This window comes from Dendrobates tinctorius, unplaced genomic scaffold (assembly GCF_039654945.1).
Source record: "Dendrobates tinctorius isolate UK_male_01 unplaced genomic scaffold, ASM3965494v1 ptg000070l, whole genome shotgun sequence".
NCBI classification, from domain to species: domain Eukaryota; kingdom Metazoa; phylum Chordata; class Amphibia; order Anura; family Dendrobatidae; genus Dendrobates; species Dendrobates tinctorius.
Genome location: NW_027361738.1, coordinates 38,452,627 through 38,468,969, shown reverse-complemented (window position 1 = coordinate 38,468,969; position 16,343 = coordinate 38,452,627).

The following is a 16,343-nucleotide window of genomic DNA, read 5'->3' as shown; positions in this document are numbered from 1 at the left end:
GAGAATGGGCCAGGTCTAGTATCCTATGCCTATCGGGACCCTGAACTAACAGGTGCCCTATTACTTCCCCTCACTTTAGTGACCGCTATAGCAAATTCTCATTTACCGCAAAATATGGAAACCTGGTATCGGCCCACGGCTCTTGGGCAAACCCATTTATCACAGTAACATTTGTCATATATTTAATGTAAGATCCATAATTTGAGCAGTCACAAAATTCCCCCCCAGAAATCCCCAACTCAGGAATATCGGCATCATGGGTCACTGTCTCATCCTTGTCACCAACAAGGTCACACAGGGGGAATTCCAACTGCTATGGGGATTCTTCATGGTTGACCTAGCTTCTGTCTGAGTAACTTGGCACCCTCACCTTTTCCATAAGTCCCAGAGTCCCGCCTTATCACTGGTGTAGCAGGTCTTTAACTACTCTGACCTCATGAGACTTAGCACCACAGTTCATTTTTTATAGTCACTCTGGCAACGGGGTAGTCTTGGCATCCCTGTGAATACAGCGAATGCCCATGATTTTTCTGGGGATCAATTGGTGGGGGAGTGTGGCCAAGTCTAAGAGTCCAAACACCAGTACCCCATTTATTGTCATGGAATATGCCTGTGGCCCCTCACTGGGTTGATAGTCCACACTGCTTGCTGTATAGGCATAATATGAACAGTCAGCACTACTGATTGTAGGCTGGCTGTTTCATTTGGTATTTATGCACCTGTTCAGCTGTCATTTTACTTGGGTCCGCTGCACCCTGTATTAGTGCAGATGCATTTAGGCCTGTCTGGTTTGTATCTGAATTTTTTGGAGGATTTTTTCCTCTTTTTGAGGTTTTCATGTTAGAGTAGGACTGGCAAGTGTAAGGAACTTTGACGCAGTTTGCCAGCTTCCGTATTAAGGCCTTAATATCAACCAATACCTTACGTATATTGATATGTTTTTTGTGCACTTTTTATATTTCTTTCAGGGTGCAGTTGGGCCCAAATGGTTCTGCAAACTTGTGGCCTCTGTTCACACAGGATGCATTCTAGTTGGCACTGGGCAGCCCCCCTATATGGTGTTACTAAGGGGTTGTGAACCAGAAGCCCTGCATTCCGTGTGAACACTGCCACATGCGGATTATTTCTTCTACACTGGTGTACCACACGGCCAATCCCTGATTGTAGGCTGGCTGTTTCATTTGGTATTTATGCACCTGTGCAGCTGCCATTTTACTTGGGTCTGCTGCACCCTGTATTAGTGCAGATGCATTTAGGCCTGTCTGGTTTGTATCTGAATTTTTTGGAGGATTTTTTCCTCTTTTTGAGGTTTTCATGTTAGAGTAGGACTGGCAAGTGTAAGGAACTTTGACACAGTTTGCCAGCTTCGTATTAAGGTCTTAATATCAACCAATACCTTACGTATATTGATATGTTTTTTGTGCACTTTTTATATTTCTTTCAGGGTGCAGTTGGGCCCAAATGGTTCTGCAAACTTGTGGCCTCTGTTCACACGGGATGCATTCTAGTTGGCGCTGGGCAGCCCCCCTATATGGTGTTACTAAGGGGTTGTGAACCAGAAGCCCTGCATTCCCTGTGTGAACACTGTCACATGCGGATTATTTCTTCTGCACTGGTGTACCACACGGCCAATCCCTGATTGTAGGCTGGTTGTTTCATTTGGTATTTATGCACCTGTGCAGCTGCCATTTTACTTGGGTCCGCTGCACCCTGTATTAGTGCAGATGCTTTTAGGCCTCTCTGGTTTGTATTTGAATTTTTTGGAGGATTTTTTCCTCATTCTGAGGTTTTCATGTTAGAGTAGGACTGGCAAGTGTAAGGAACCATAATATGAACAGTGCTTCCTTATACTGCAGGCCTTCTGTTCAGTGTACATAGGACGAATGGCTATGTGCTCAGAACATTGATATCTCCAACAAATTAAGTCCTTACCAGCGGCCTTTGGCAACCGTTAAGCGACCCCTTGGGACCTTGGAATTCCTCCCAGTTGTTGGTCTACTACCCTTCTTTTGAGAGAAGGGCTTATTCTGGGTATACCAGTACTGGGATGCAACAATGCCCAGCTTCCATAGGGACTTCTCAACCACCTGGCACCTTTTCATTAGACAAACCAGGTTGTCCGCATATCTCCTTGGGCAGACCAGGTCTCACCGTCCTAGGAAGGGAGTGGATGAATCTGTCCATAACAACTCACTCGACCATCTGGGCTGGAGTGGAGGACTCTGGTTGCAACCACTTCTGTACCAGATGCAGAAGGCGAACATTTGGGAGAGAGGGGGTTTGTCACCGCAATACGCCCAATGGTGGATCGTTTGAGCTCTAACAAACATAGTCACTCGTGAGCTTGCCAATATCTCAGTTTTTAACTTGGCATATTCCTATGCCTCCGGTAAAGCCAGCTCATAATAAAACTTTTGGTGTTCACCAGTTAAATAGGGGGCCGATAACTCATTGGAAAGCATGTTCTTCGGTAACTCTGCATAGTGCATTTCATCATGGTTTAGGGCATGTTTGCCATATATAGAAATGAATGGGTACATGTATTATTTTTCTTTTTCATCATAACTACTGTGTCTATTACTTTAAACACTATACAATTGACATTCATTGTACCTTTCTTATGTTATATGCACTGCATTGTTTTGTCTTCTTTCACATTTTTGGCCTACTTGCTATTTTTTATACACGTAATACTTAATAAAACAAAACTTATGGCTAAGAAATATGCCTTTTTGCTTCTGTGTCTAAAATTATTGTGGCGTTACTAATGTTTACTACCATTAACAGCGTTTTCAGGTTGAAACAGCCTAATCTATAATTTAATTATGCCCCCAGTGGACTTAATATTTCTGATCTCTTATTAGTGTGGAATTTTAAAAGCAGCCGTAACAAATGAAAATTATAGCTATTACAGGTTTCATAAAAGAACTAAAAAAGCAGAATTAAAAGAAAGCATAATAAATTATTTTACCAAAGAACTAAAAATACGCCCATTAATTTAGTGTAAATTATACTCAAATTAACTGTCACAGGAGCCTTCTTAATCTTTAGTATTCAAAATAGAGAAATAGTCCATGAGCCGGGCCAGATATCGGTACTACCTGGAGTGACTAATTCTCTTTGGTGTTTTTAGGTAGATGCATGTCTGTAGTTTATGTTTTGATATGATAGCCCTTGCACATCAGTAGCTTAACCCCTTCAGGCCTATTTGTACCCAAATGCCTAGGCCATTTTTTGTAAATCTGACCTGTCACTTCATGCGGTAATAACTTTGGGACGCTATCACCTACCCACGCCATTCTGAGACTGTTTTCTCATGACATATTGTACTTCATGGTAGTGCTAATTGTGAGTCAATAGATTTTACTTTTCTGCATAAAAAATTACAAAATACACGAAAATTTGGGAAAAATTCACTATTTTTGAAATTTGAAATTCTCTACTTTTTACAAAAATGCTGATACCCCCCATAACAGTTATTAGTTTACATTCTCCACATGTCTACTTCACATTGGCATCATTTTGGAAATGAAATTTTATATTTTTCGGATGTGATAAGGCTCATAGTTTTATACGCAATTTTTAAAGTTTATGACTAAATTTCCAAAACCCATTTTTCCAAGGACCAAGTCAGTTCGGACGTCACTTTATGGGTCTTGTATAACAGAACCCACCAATACATTACCCCATTTTGCAAACTATAACCCTCAAGGTGTCCAAAACGGATTTTCAAAACTTTGTTAACCCCTTAGGTGTTGCACAGGAATTCAAGCAAAATGACAGTGAAATATCAAAATTTCAATTTTTTGGCAGATATTCCATTGTAATCCAATTTTACCTGCAACCCAGCAAGGGTTAACAGCAAACCCAAACCCAAAATTGGTTACCCCAATTCCGCAGTTTATAGAAACACCCCACATGTACACGTAAACTAAATTATGGGCACGCAAGAGGGCTCAGCACAGAAGGAGAGCTAGGCGGTTTTTGGGATAATAGATTACACTGGAAGAAATCCAGTGGGCCATGTCGTATTGGAGAGACCCTGAGGTACCCCCAGAGTGGAAACCCCCAAAAGGTTACCGCATTTTGGAAACTACACCCCCTAAGGAATGTTTTAGGGGGTATAGTAACCACTTTGACCCAACAAGCGCTCCATTGGAGTTTCATGCACTTGGTTGAGGAAATTGAAAAGTACGTTTTTTACCGAAAAATGTCGCTTTAGGCCCACATTTTTCATTTTGAAAAGGGGGACCAGGAAAAAGTACACCACACTTTTTATTCCCCATTGTCTCCCGAACACGGCAATACCACAAGTGTTGTCTAAAACCACAGTATTGGCGCACAGCAGGCTTCGTAAGCGAAGCTGCGGCAAAATTCACTGTAAGAAATCTATGGGGCCATGTCACATTTGGAGACACCCTGAGGTCCCGCACAGTGGAAACCCCAAAAAAGTGACCCCATTTTTGAAACTACACCCCCTAAGGAATGTTTTAGGAGGTACAATAACCACTTTGCACCGGGAACCGGCTCCCGACCCGCGGCGATCGCCCGGTATATGATCCCGGTACGATTCGCCGTACCGCTACGGCAGCCGGCGCGAAGGGGTTAATGGTATTTTTCACCTTTTGAATAGATCCTACCTATATTTCCAAAAAATAATGATTAAAGGTCGATTTAGGGGAAATGCCAAAATGTCAATACAATGCATGTAGTATTTGTAACAAAATTTAATCCAAGTTATGTAAATACACACTGAACATGTCATGGGCTTGTCCATACTAATGTGTGTGTGTGTAGGTGTGTGTGTGTGTGTGTGTGTGTATGTGTGTGTGTATATATATAGTTGTGGCCAAAAGTATTGACACCCCTGCAATTTTGTCAGATAATACTCAGTTTCTTCCTGAAAATGATTACAAACACAAATTCTTTGGTATTATTATCTTCATTTAATTTGTCTTAAATGAAAAAACACAAAAAGAATTGTCCTAAAGCCAAATTGGATATAATTCCACACCAAACATAAAAAAGAGGGTGGACAAAAGTATTGGCACTGTTCGAAAAATCATGTGATGCTTCTCTAATTTGTGTAATTAACAGCACCTGTAACTTACCTGCGGCACCTAACAGGTGTTGGCAATGACTAAATCACACTTGCAGCCAGCTGACATGGATTAAAGTTGACTCAACCTCTGTTCTGTGGCCTTGTGTGTACCACATTGAGCATGGAGAAAAGAAAGAAGACCAAAGAACTGTCTGAGGACTTGAGAAACCAAATTGTGAGGAAGCATGAGCAATCTCAAGGCTTCAAGTCCATCTCCAAAGACCTGAATGTTCCTGTGTCTACCGTGCGCAGTGTCATCAATAAGTTTAAAACCCATGGCACTGTGGCTAACCTCCCTAGATGTGGATGGAAAAGAAAAATTGACAAGAGATTTCAAAGCAAGATTGTGCGGATGTTGAATAAAGAACCTTGACTAACATCCAAACAAGTTCAAGCTGCCCTGCAGAGCGAGGGTACAACAGTGTCAACCCGTACTATCCGTCAGCGTCTGAATGAAAAGGGACTGTATGGTAGGAGACCCAGGAAGACCCCACTTCTTACCCCGAGACATAAAAAAACCAGGCTGGAGTTTGCCAAAACTTACCTGAAAAAGCCTAAAACATTTTGGAAGAATGTTCTCTGGTCAGATGAGACAAAAGTAGAGCTTTTTGGGCAAAGGCATCAACATAGAGTTTACAGGAGAAAAAAAGAGGCATTGAAAGAAAAAAACACGGTCCCTACAGGCTTTGAGGAGTCTATATGATAGAAAATACCCAAAAATGACACAATTCTAAAAACTGCACCCCTCAAGGTGCTCAAAACCATATTCAAGAAGTTTATTAACCCTTCAGGTGCTTCACAGGAATTTTTTGAATGTTTAAAAAAAATGAACATTTAACTTTTTTTCACAAAAAAATTACTTCAGGTCCTATTTTTTTTATTTTACCAAGGGTAACAGGAAAAATTGGACTGCAATAGTTATTGTGCAATTTCTCCTGAGTACGCTGATACCTGATATATGGGGAGAACCACTGTTTTGGCACATGGCAGAGCTCAGAAGGGAAGGAGCGCCGTTTGACTTTTTCAATGCAAAATTGGCTGGAATTCAGATCGGACGCCATGTCACGTTTGGAGAGCCCCTGATGTACCTAAACAGAGGAAACCCCCCACAAGTTACCCATTTTGGAAACTAGACCCCCCAAGGAACTTATCTAGATGTGTTGTGAGAACTTTGAACCCACAAGGGCTTCACAGAAGTTTATAACGTCCAGCCATACAATTAAAAAATCATATTTTTTCCAAAAAAATGATCTTTTCACCCCCAATTTTTATTTTCCCAAGGGTAACAGGACCCTAAAAGTTATTGTGCAATTTGTCCTGAGTATGCTGATACCCCATATGTGTGTGTAAATGACTATTTGGGCGCATGGCAGAGCTCGGAAGGGAATCAGCGCCATTTGACTTTTTTGGCTGGAATTGAGATCGGACACCATGTTGCGTTTGGAAAGCCCCTGATGTACCAAAACAGTGGAAACCCCCCACAAATGACACCATTTTGGAAACTAGACCCCCCAAGGAACTTACCTAGATGTCTGGTGAGAACTTTGAACCCCCAAGGGCTTCACAGAAGCTTATAACGTACAGCCGTACAATTAAAAAATCATATTTTTTCCACAAAAACGATCTTTTCACCCTCAATTTTTATTTTTCCAAGGGTAACAGGACCCCAAAAGTTATTGTGCAATTTGTCCTGAGTACGCTGATACCCCATATGTGGGGGTAAACGACTATTTGGGCGCATGGCAGAGCTCGGAAGGGAAACAGCGCCATTTGACTTTTTTGGCTGGAATTGAGATTGGACACCATGTCGTGTTTGGAAAGCCCCTGATGTACCAAAACAGTGGAAACCCCCCCCACAAATGACACCATTTTGGAAACTAGACCCCCCAAGGAACTTACCTAGATGTCTGGTGAGAACTTTGAACCCCCCAAGGGCTTCACAGAAGCTTATAACGTACAGCCGTACAATTAAAAAATCATATTTTTTCCACAAAAACGATCTTTTCACCCTCACTTTTTATTTTTCCAAGGGTAACAGGACCCCAAAAGTTATTGTGCAATTTGTCCTGAGTACGCTGATACCCTATATGTGGCGGTAAACGACTATTTGGGCGCATGGCAGAGCTCAGAAGGGAAACAGCGCCATTTGACTTTTTTGGCTGGAATTGAGATTGGACACCATGTAGCGTTTGGAAAGCCCCTGATGTACCAAAACAGTGGAAACCCCCCACAAATGACACCATTTTGGAAACTAGACCCCCCAAGGAACTTATCTAGATGTGTGGTGAGAACTTTGAACCCCCAAGGGCTTCACAGAAGTTTATAACGTACAGCCGTACAATTAAAAAATCATATTTTTTCCACAAAAATGATCTTTTCACCCTCAACTTTTATTTTTCCAAGGGTAACAGGACCCCAAAAGTTATTGCGCAATTTATCCTGAGTATGCTGATACCCCATATGTTGGTGTAAACGACTATTTGGGCACATGGCAGAGCTCAGAAGGGAAGCAGCGCCATTTGACTTTTTTGGCTGGAATTGAGATCGGACACCATGTCGCGATTAGAAAGCCCCTGATGTGCCTAAACAGTGGAAACCCCCCACAAATGACACCATTTTGAAACTAGACCCCCCAAGGAACTTATCTAGATGTGTGGTGAGCACTTTGAACCCCCAAGGGCTTCACAGAAGTTTATAATGCCCGGGCATGAAAATAAAAAAATCATATTTTTTCCACAAACATGATCTTTTAGTCCCCAATTTTTTTATTTTCCCAATGGTAACAGGAGAAATTGGACCCTAAATGTTATTGTCCAATTTGTCCTGAGTACGCTGATACCCCATATGTGGGAGAAAACTACTGTATGGGCACACGTCAGGGCTCGGAAGGGAAGTAGTGACGTTTTGGAATGCAGACTTTGATGGAATGGTATGCGGGTGTCATGTTGCCTTTGGAGAGCCCCTGATGTACCTAAACAGTGGAAACCCCCCACAAGTGACCCCATTTTGGAAACTAGACCCCCTAAGGAACTTATCTAGATGTGTGGTGAGCACTTTGAACCCCCCAGTGCTCCACAGAAGTATATAATGCCCGGGCGTGAAAATAAAAAAATCATATTTTTTCCACAAACATGATCTTTTAGTCCCCAATTTTTTTATTTTCCCAAGGATAACAGGATAAATTGGACCCCAAAAGTTGTTTTGCAATTTGTCCTGAGTAGGCTGATACCCCATATGTGGGAGTAAAACACTGTTTGGGCACATGGCAGAGCTTGGAAAGGAAGGAGCACCATTTGACTTTTTCAACGCAGAATTGGCTGGAATTGAGATCAGACGCCATGTTGCGTTTGGAGAGCACCTGATGTGCCCAAACAGTGGAAACCCCACAATTCTAACTCCATCCCTAACCCCAACACACCCCTAACCCTAGCCCTAGCCCTAACTGTTGTGAATTCGCTTTCTGGCCTACCTCTGGTTATTAGTGAAGGTAGTGGAGCTGGTTATATTGACAGAGGGGTCGCGAGTTCTCTTTCCGGGCTCCCTCTGGTGGTTACTGGAGGTAATGGAGCTGATCTATTTAACAGAGGCCTGCCACCTGATAATGAGGAGGATGACTGGAGATCTGGAGTTTCTGACTGGATTTAAGACAGCCGACTCCCTCTATCCCTGCTGGTGAGTTTTTCCTGCCTCCTGAGGTCTTAGTTTCCAGCTCAGTCCCTGCATGCTCAGCTAAGTGTTCTTTTGCTATTGTTCACATTTGATCTGGTTTTGTTTATTTCAGTTTTGTGTGTTCAGACAGCTCCGGCTGGGGCTGTGCTGAATTTCCATCCTTATGTTACTGCTTGTGCCAGTTTGTTTTTGTCCCTTATTAGATTGGCCTCTTTTTGCTCTGCTTTCAGAATATACCAGAGTGCTGATATAGTGGGCGAAGTCTAGTGATTTCAGTATTTTTCTATCAGACATGTTGGGCATTTTTTGCAGGGTTTTTTGTGTAATTGCAGACAGAGTCTTCCCTTTTCTGTCCTGTCTAGTTAGTGTGGGACCCATTGTTTGCTCAGTCTATTTTCCTACCTGCCTTTGTGCTTTCATCTTGTCTCACCGACAATATATGTTTGGGGGCTATCTATTCCTTTGGGGTCTTCTCTGGGGCAGTTTAGATTTCCCCTTTCTTGCTTTAGGCTTATTTACTTCTCCGGCTGTGTCGAGTCATCTAGGATCATCGTAGGTACACTCCACGGCTACTGCTAGTTGTGTGGATAGGATCAGGGGTCTGCAATCTGCTTAGTTACCAACCTCTCTGGTTTTCTGTGGCTTAGCTTGGTCTTGCTTTCCTCCTCAGTGACCCAATCATAACACCTAACCCTAGCCCTAACCCTAATGGGAAAATGGAAATAAATACATTTTTTTAATTTTATTATTTTTCCCTAACTAACGGGGTGATAAAGGGGGGTTTGATTTACTATTTATGGTGGGTTTTTATGTTTGGCAGCTGTCATACGCTAAAAGACGCTTCTTATTGTAAAAATAGTTTTGGCATCACTTCATTTTGAGAGCTATAATTTTTCCGTATTTTGACCCACCGAGTCATGTGAGGTCTTATTTTTTGTGGGACGAGTTGACGTTTTTATTGGCACCATTTTCTAGCACGTGACATTTTTTGATCGCTTTTTATTCCAATTTTTTGTACACAGAATGAACAAAAACCAGCATTTCAAGAATTTCTTTTGGGGGGTGCGTTTACACTGTTCTGCGTGCGGCAAAATTGATAAGGCAGTTTTATTCTTCAGGTCAGTACGGTTACAGCGATACTTCATTTATGTCTGTTTTTATGTTTTGGCGCTTTTATGCAATGAAAAAAATTTTATATAAAAAATAATTATTTTTGAATCGTTTTATTCTGCGAGTTATAACTTTTTTATTTTTTCACTGATGATGCTGTATGGCAGCTCGTTTTTTGCGGGACAAGATGTCGTTTTCAGAGGTACCATGGATATTTATATCCGTCTTTTTGATCGCGCGTTATTGCACTTTTTGTTCGGCGGTATGATGACAAAGCTTTATTTTTTGCATCGTTTTTATTTTTATGTTTTAAGGGGTTCAATAAAGGGGTTAACTAATGGGACAGTTTTATAGGGCGGGTCGTTACGGACGCGGCAATACTAAATATGTGTACTTTTATTGCTTTTTTTTATTTCCAAAAAATGAATTTATTAGGGAATATTTTTTTTAAAATTTATCAAGCGATTTTTTTTTAGAAATTATTTTTACACTTTTTTTTTTTAACTTTATTACAATGTCCCAGGGGGGGACATAACTGTCATGTGACAGATCGCTGATCTGTCACATCACAGATTGCTGTGACAGATCATCGATCTGTCACAGGCAGTGCAGAAGGCTTCCTCATGCCTGTGCTTTGCAGGCACTGAGGAAGCCGGCTCCCTGCAGGCCCCCGAAGGTCCCCGCCGCCATTTTGGATCCGGGGAACAGCAGGGAAGGAGACCCCTGCAGCAGCGCTGCACATTGCCTTGCTGCGGGGGTCTCAGGGAAGCAAGGAGGGAGCCCCCTCCCTGCCGATGCTTCCCTAAACCCCGGTACACTGCGATCGTGTTTGATCGCAGTGTGCCAGGGGTTAACGTGTTGGGGGCGGTCCGTGACCGCCCCTGACACATAGTGCCGGGTGTCAGCTGTGATAATCAGCTGACACCCGGCAACGATCAGCGGTGCTCACTATGTGAGCGCCGCTGATCGCTATGACGTATTATCCCGTCCCTGGGAATTAAGTCCCAGGGCTCATGGATGGGATAGTACGTCATATGGCAGAAAGGGGTTAAAAACAGCACCCCCTGACATATTGAAAACTGCTGTCAGCTAGTTTATTAATCCTTCAGGTAATTTTCAGTAATTAATGCAAAGTAACATAATAGGAATGAAAAAGTATATTTTTACCACCTAAATGTCGATAACTTCTGAACAGACCGCTATAGCCGGCAGACTCTAAGGCCATTATTTGCCCATGAATTGCCATGCCGTACATCAGCACCACAAAATCATGATCTTGGGGGGGCCGATGGGGATAAAGAGGAAGCCCCAAGAGTCTGTTAACCATTTATATGATGTAGTCACTATTGACAGCAGCACCTAAGGGGTTAATTATAGAATCATAGAATGGTAGAGTTGGAAGGGACCTCCTGGGTCATCTGGTCCAACCCCCTGCTCAAAGCAGGATTCACTAAATCATCTTAGATGGATGTATGTCCAGCCCCTGAAGACTTCCATTAATGCAGAACTCACCGCCGCCTCTCGTGGCAGCCTGTTCCACTCATTGATGACCCTCTCTGTCAAAAAGTTTTTTCTAATATCTAATCTGTCTCCTCCCATTCAGTTTCATCCCATTGATTCTAGTATTTCCTTCTGCAAATGAGAATAAAGATGATCCTTCTATAATGTGACAGCCCTTGAGATATTTGTAGACAGCTATTAAGTCTATTCTCAGTCGTCTTTTTTGCAAGCTAAACATTCCCAAGTCCTGTAACCGTTCCTCATAGATTACAGGATTTGGGAATGTTTGGGTTAAACAGATATGGACGGTGCCAAAACTAATCGTGGCTGATACAGCAAGTTGGCAGCTATAGTGTACAGCTGACAGCTGCTGGATTGTCACCTGTAAGGGGATGTTAGTATCTTATATCTCAGGTCAGTAAAGAGATGTATTTGTGGTCATAAAGAGTTTAAGTGCAAAATAGGTAATGTCATGACCATGACCATGTATTCAGGACCAGACACAAACAGAAAAGGGCCTGATCGCAAGCCTAATGGGCAAGATAGCTGTAGTCAAGAGTTGCATCTCTTCCTCGCTGCGCTACAGGAAAATAGGGACCCTGGCTGGGTGTGCGTGCTTTTATCTTAGCAGTACACCTCTGTAGACTCCATTCTGCTGCTTGACATGGCATGCCTGGACCAGGTGGAATAAAGCTGAATGAGGGTGACCAAAGTCCAAAATTAAACTTTTCTTTACTAAACAACTTGATAAGAAGTATATACATCAGATGGTCAGATTGCAGGCATAACACTTTACAAATATTTCTTCTTCGCAATCCAGAGGCGGGAAGTTCACGGTTACACGTGGAAGTACATCACTTCCATTACATGTTACACAAGTCCAACAAAGACCGTACAGGTCGAGGTGTATCGCTACGGCCGCTCACAGCTAGTGTTATGATTGTGTAAGGCTGTGTTCACACACAGCGTTTTTTTTAGCATTTTTTACCGCGGTTTTCACTATAAAACCGCTAAAAATATGCTTCCCAGTCATTTCCATGCATTTTGCACTTTTTGTGCACATTGATGCGTTTTTTTACCGCGAACAAACCGCATCGCGGTAAAAAACGCAGCATGCACATTAATTTTGCGGATTTTTCTGTGGTTTTGGCTTCTTCCATGCGTTTTGAAACTGCTGCGGAAGAAAAAACGCATCAAAAACGCATCAAAACCGCGCAAAAAACGCCACGGAAAAATAGGTGCGGTTTCTGGGAAGGGAGTCAGGTTTTCAAGCAGAAATTTTCTGCTACGTGTGCACTTAGCCTAACAACTCACACTGAAATATAGGTAGAACACTAGAAACTGCAAATGATGCAGCCGGTTCCTGTGCAAACTAGAGATTCTGACCCCACAGTCCCTAGAGGTTATTTTCATGATTTGTTTTTCATAAGACATTCTTAAACCATTGACTGGAGTAAGGTGCACTAGTTTTGACTGTGAGCATTGAGATGATGCAATAGCCTACTTATATAGTACCTTACATTGTTTAATTTGTATTGCACTTTAAAGAAGCACTCCCACAAAATCTTTGGTTCTTCGACCTGCCTAAATGTGTATGTAATGTAGTATGTAGGGAGCGCTTCTTTATAAGGAACCTGACTGGTAATACATGCTGCCCAAACTATGGGCAGCATGTATCAGCCACTGTCTGTATGTTCACAGTCATGTATGATTGTCTCTGAAACTACCCACCTGTATGAGTAGTGTGCAGTGCGTTTTCTCCCCACCCACGGAGAGTGACTGACAAACCTCTGCTTGTACTCTCACCTGCAGGTCAAGAAAGTACAGCACACTGCCAAAAAAGGGTGTAAAACCTGAATCCGGTTTGGAATGCTAAACTGGAAGGCACTCAAGGTTTAGATACCCTCAAGAAACATCCTCTACTAGCTAGGTCTACACAGAAACTTTAGCCATGACAGCTATTGTGAGACTGAATTTCACTTGGTGCCGCTGCTACATTGTGGCACTTTAGAAGTGAAAGGGGCCACATTGCAACCCCTACACAACCTCGATAAGCAAGTTTCAGAATATCAGATTTGGTTAGATTTGATGTTGTGGATGAGGTAATGTAGCAGCGATGTAGTATTTGGTAAGTTTGGTATCTGCTGTAGCTCGGCGGAAAGAAGTCAACCACAATTCACAGGCTTAAAGTTTCGAATCCAGGCGCATGACACATAGTAGCCAGATGTTCTCAGTATTTGCACGCCAAAATCAGGAGTGGAACAATCAGAGGAAAAGTATAATAGAAACATGCCACCACTTCTGTATTTATCACCCACTCCTGGTTTTGGCTTACAAATACTGATGTAAAAAACTCAGCAAAAACTCAACGTGTGCATATGGCCTAAATGATACATCGTTGGAATCAGTGTCTCATTTCCTACATGATGCTGCTCTCAGATAATTTTTCATCAAAAAGCTGGTGACAGATTCTCTTTAAGTTAATATATAGTTTAGAATTAAACCAGAATTGAACCAGAAGGGAACTGAAGGTAACTGTACACAGTCACTGTAAACAATGTTTCTGTTTGTTTTCACTTTCACCCCTATAATCCTTCACTTACTGCTAATTCCCCTAATCCCTACTCCTAGTAAGGAACTGTTCATCTCTTCTTCAATCCTCCCCATCCACCTCACCTCCTCCTCAAAACTGTTCCTTAACATACAATCCTCTGTCTCCAAACATAGACAGCCCCCTCATGCCCTCTCCTGCTCCCACCTGCTATCACTTTCTCTGCTCCTTCTCATTGCTGGTGATATCTCTCCAAATCCTGGTCCTCCTCACCACATTCCCACAGTCATTTCTACCTCCCATCCACGCTCTATCACAACCTTCCGTAACCACTCCAACCTTATACCCATTCACCCAGCCCCTGCTTCCCCAGTCCCACTAACAGGAGCTCTGTTGAACGCTCGCTCTGTCTGCAACAAGCTTTCCTACATCCATGATCTTTTTGTTACTACCAAACTTTCTTTCCTCGCCATCACCGAAACCTGGCTCACCCCTTCTGACACAGCCTCTACTGCTGCACTTTCATATGGTGGCTTCCACCTTTCTCACACCCCCGCCCCAGCAGCAAACATGGCGGAGGAGTTGGTTTTCTCCTGTCAGATACCTGCTCCTTCACCCCAATCCCACTGCCACCCTCTATTACCCTCCCTTCCTTTGTGGTGCACTCTGTGCGCATCTACTCCAACCTCCAACTGGCTGTCATTTACCAGCCCCCAGGGCCAGCCACCACCTTCTTTGACCACTTCACCACCTGGCTACTTCATTTCCTTTCCGCGGACATCCCTACTATCATCATGGGCGACTTCAACATCCCCATTGACACTTCCCTCTCAGCTTCCACTAAACTTCTATCTCTCACTTCCTCCTTTGGCCTCACTCAATGGTCTTCTACAGCCACCCACAAAGATGGCCACACACTGGACCTCATCTTCACCTGCCTCTGCTCCCTATCTAACCTCTCTAACTCACCTCTTCCTCTCTCTGACCACAACCTTCTCACATTCTCTTCCCTCTCTACTCCATGTCTACAATCCCCACCCCACAAACTTTCACACCCTCGCAGAAATCTTAAACACCTTGACCTACACTCATTCTCTGAATCCCTCCTCCCTCTCACAGAAATAAGTTCCTTACACAATGCGGATGACGCTGCTGCTCTATATAACACCACAATAGCTGTAGCTTTGGAATCTGCTGCCCCACTTACACATACCAAAGCTCGCAAAATCAAGACAGCCCTGGCACACCAGCCCGACCAAAGAACTGAGGCGAGCTTCCAGGGCTGCTGAGCGCAGATGGAAAAGATCCCACTCCAACGAGCACTTCATCGCATTCAAACAGTCCGTCACTACTTTCAAGACCACACTCGCCACAGCTAAACAAGCCTACTTCTCATCTCTCATATCCTCCCTGTCTCACAACCCTAAACAGTTATTCAACACCTTCAATTCTCTCCTCCGTCCCCCAGCACCTCCTCCCTCCCCACTCATCTCAGCTGAACACTTTGCCTCAATTTTCAAGCAGAAGATTGATAACATCAGAGACAGTTTTGGTCAACAACCCCCAGAGCCCTTCCTCCCGACCTCCCAGCCCTCCACCTCCAAAACCAACTTCTCCACCATTACAGAAGATCGACTCTCCACTCTACTCTCAAGATCACATCTCACCACCTGTGCACTTGACCCAATCCCATCCCACTTCATCCCAAACCTCACCACAGTCTTCATCCCAACCCTAACCCATCTCTTCAACCTATCACTAACAACTGGTGTTTTCCTCTCAAGCTTTAAACATGCCTCCATCACACCTATCCTCAAAAAGCCCTCTCTTGACCCATCCTCTGTATCTAGCTATCACCCTATATCACTTCTCCCCTACGCCTCCAAGCTACTGAAACAACACGTCTACCTTGAACTGTCCTCCCATCTCTCTTCTTGCTCCCTCTTCGACCGCTTACAATCTGGCTTCCGGTCACACCACTCCACTGAAACTGCCCTTACTAAGGTCACCAATGACCTCTTAACCGCCAAGAGCAAGCGACACTACTCTGTCCTCCTCCTCCTGGACCTGTCGGCTGCCTTTGACACAGTGGACCATTCCCTATTATTACAGACCCTCTCATCCCTCGGCATCACAGACTTGGCCCTATCCTGGATCTCATCATACCTAACAGACCGGACATTCAGCGTCTCCCACTTACACACCACCTCCTCACCTCGCCCCCTATCTGTCGGAGTCCCACAAGGTTCAGTCCTTGGGCCCCTGCTGTTCTCTATTTACACCTTTGGCCTGGGACAGCTCATAGAATCTCATGGCTTTCAGTATCATCTCTATGCTGATGACACACAGATCTACATCTCTGGACCAGATATCACCTCCCTACTAACCAGAATCCCTCAATGTCTGTCCACT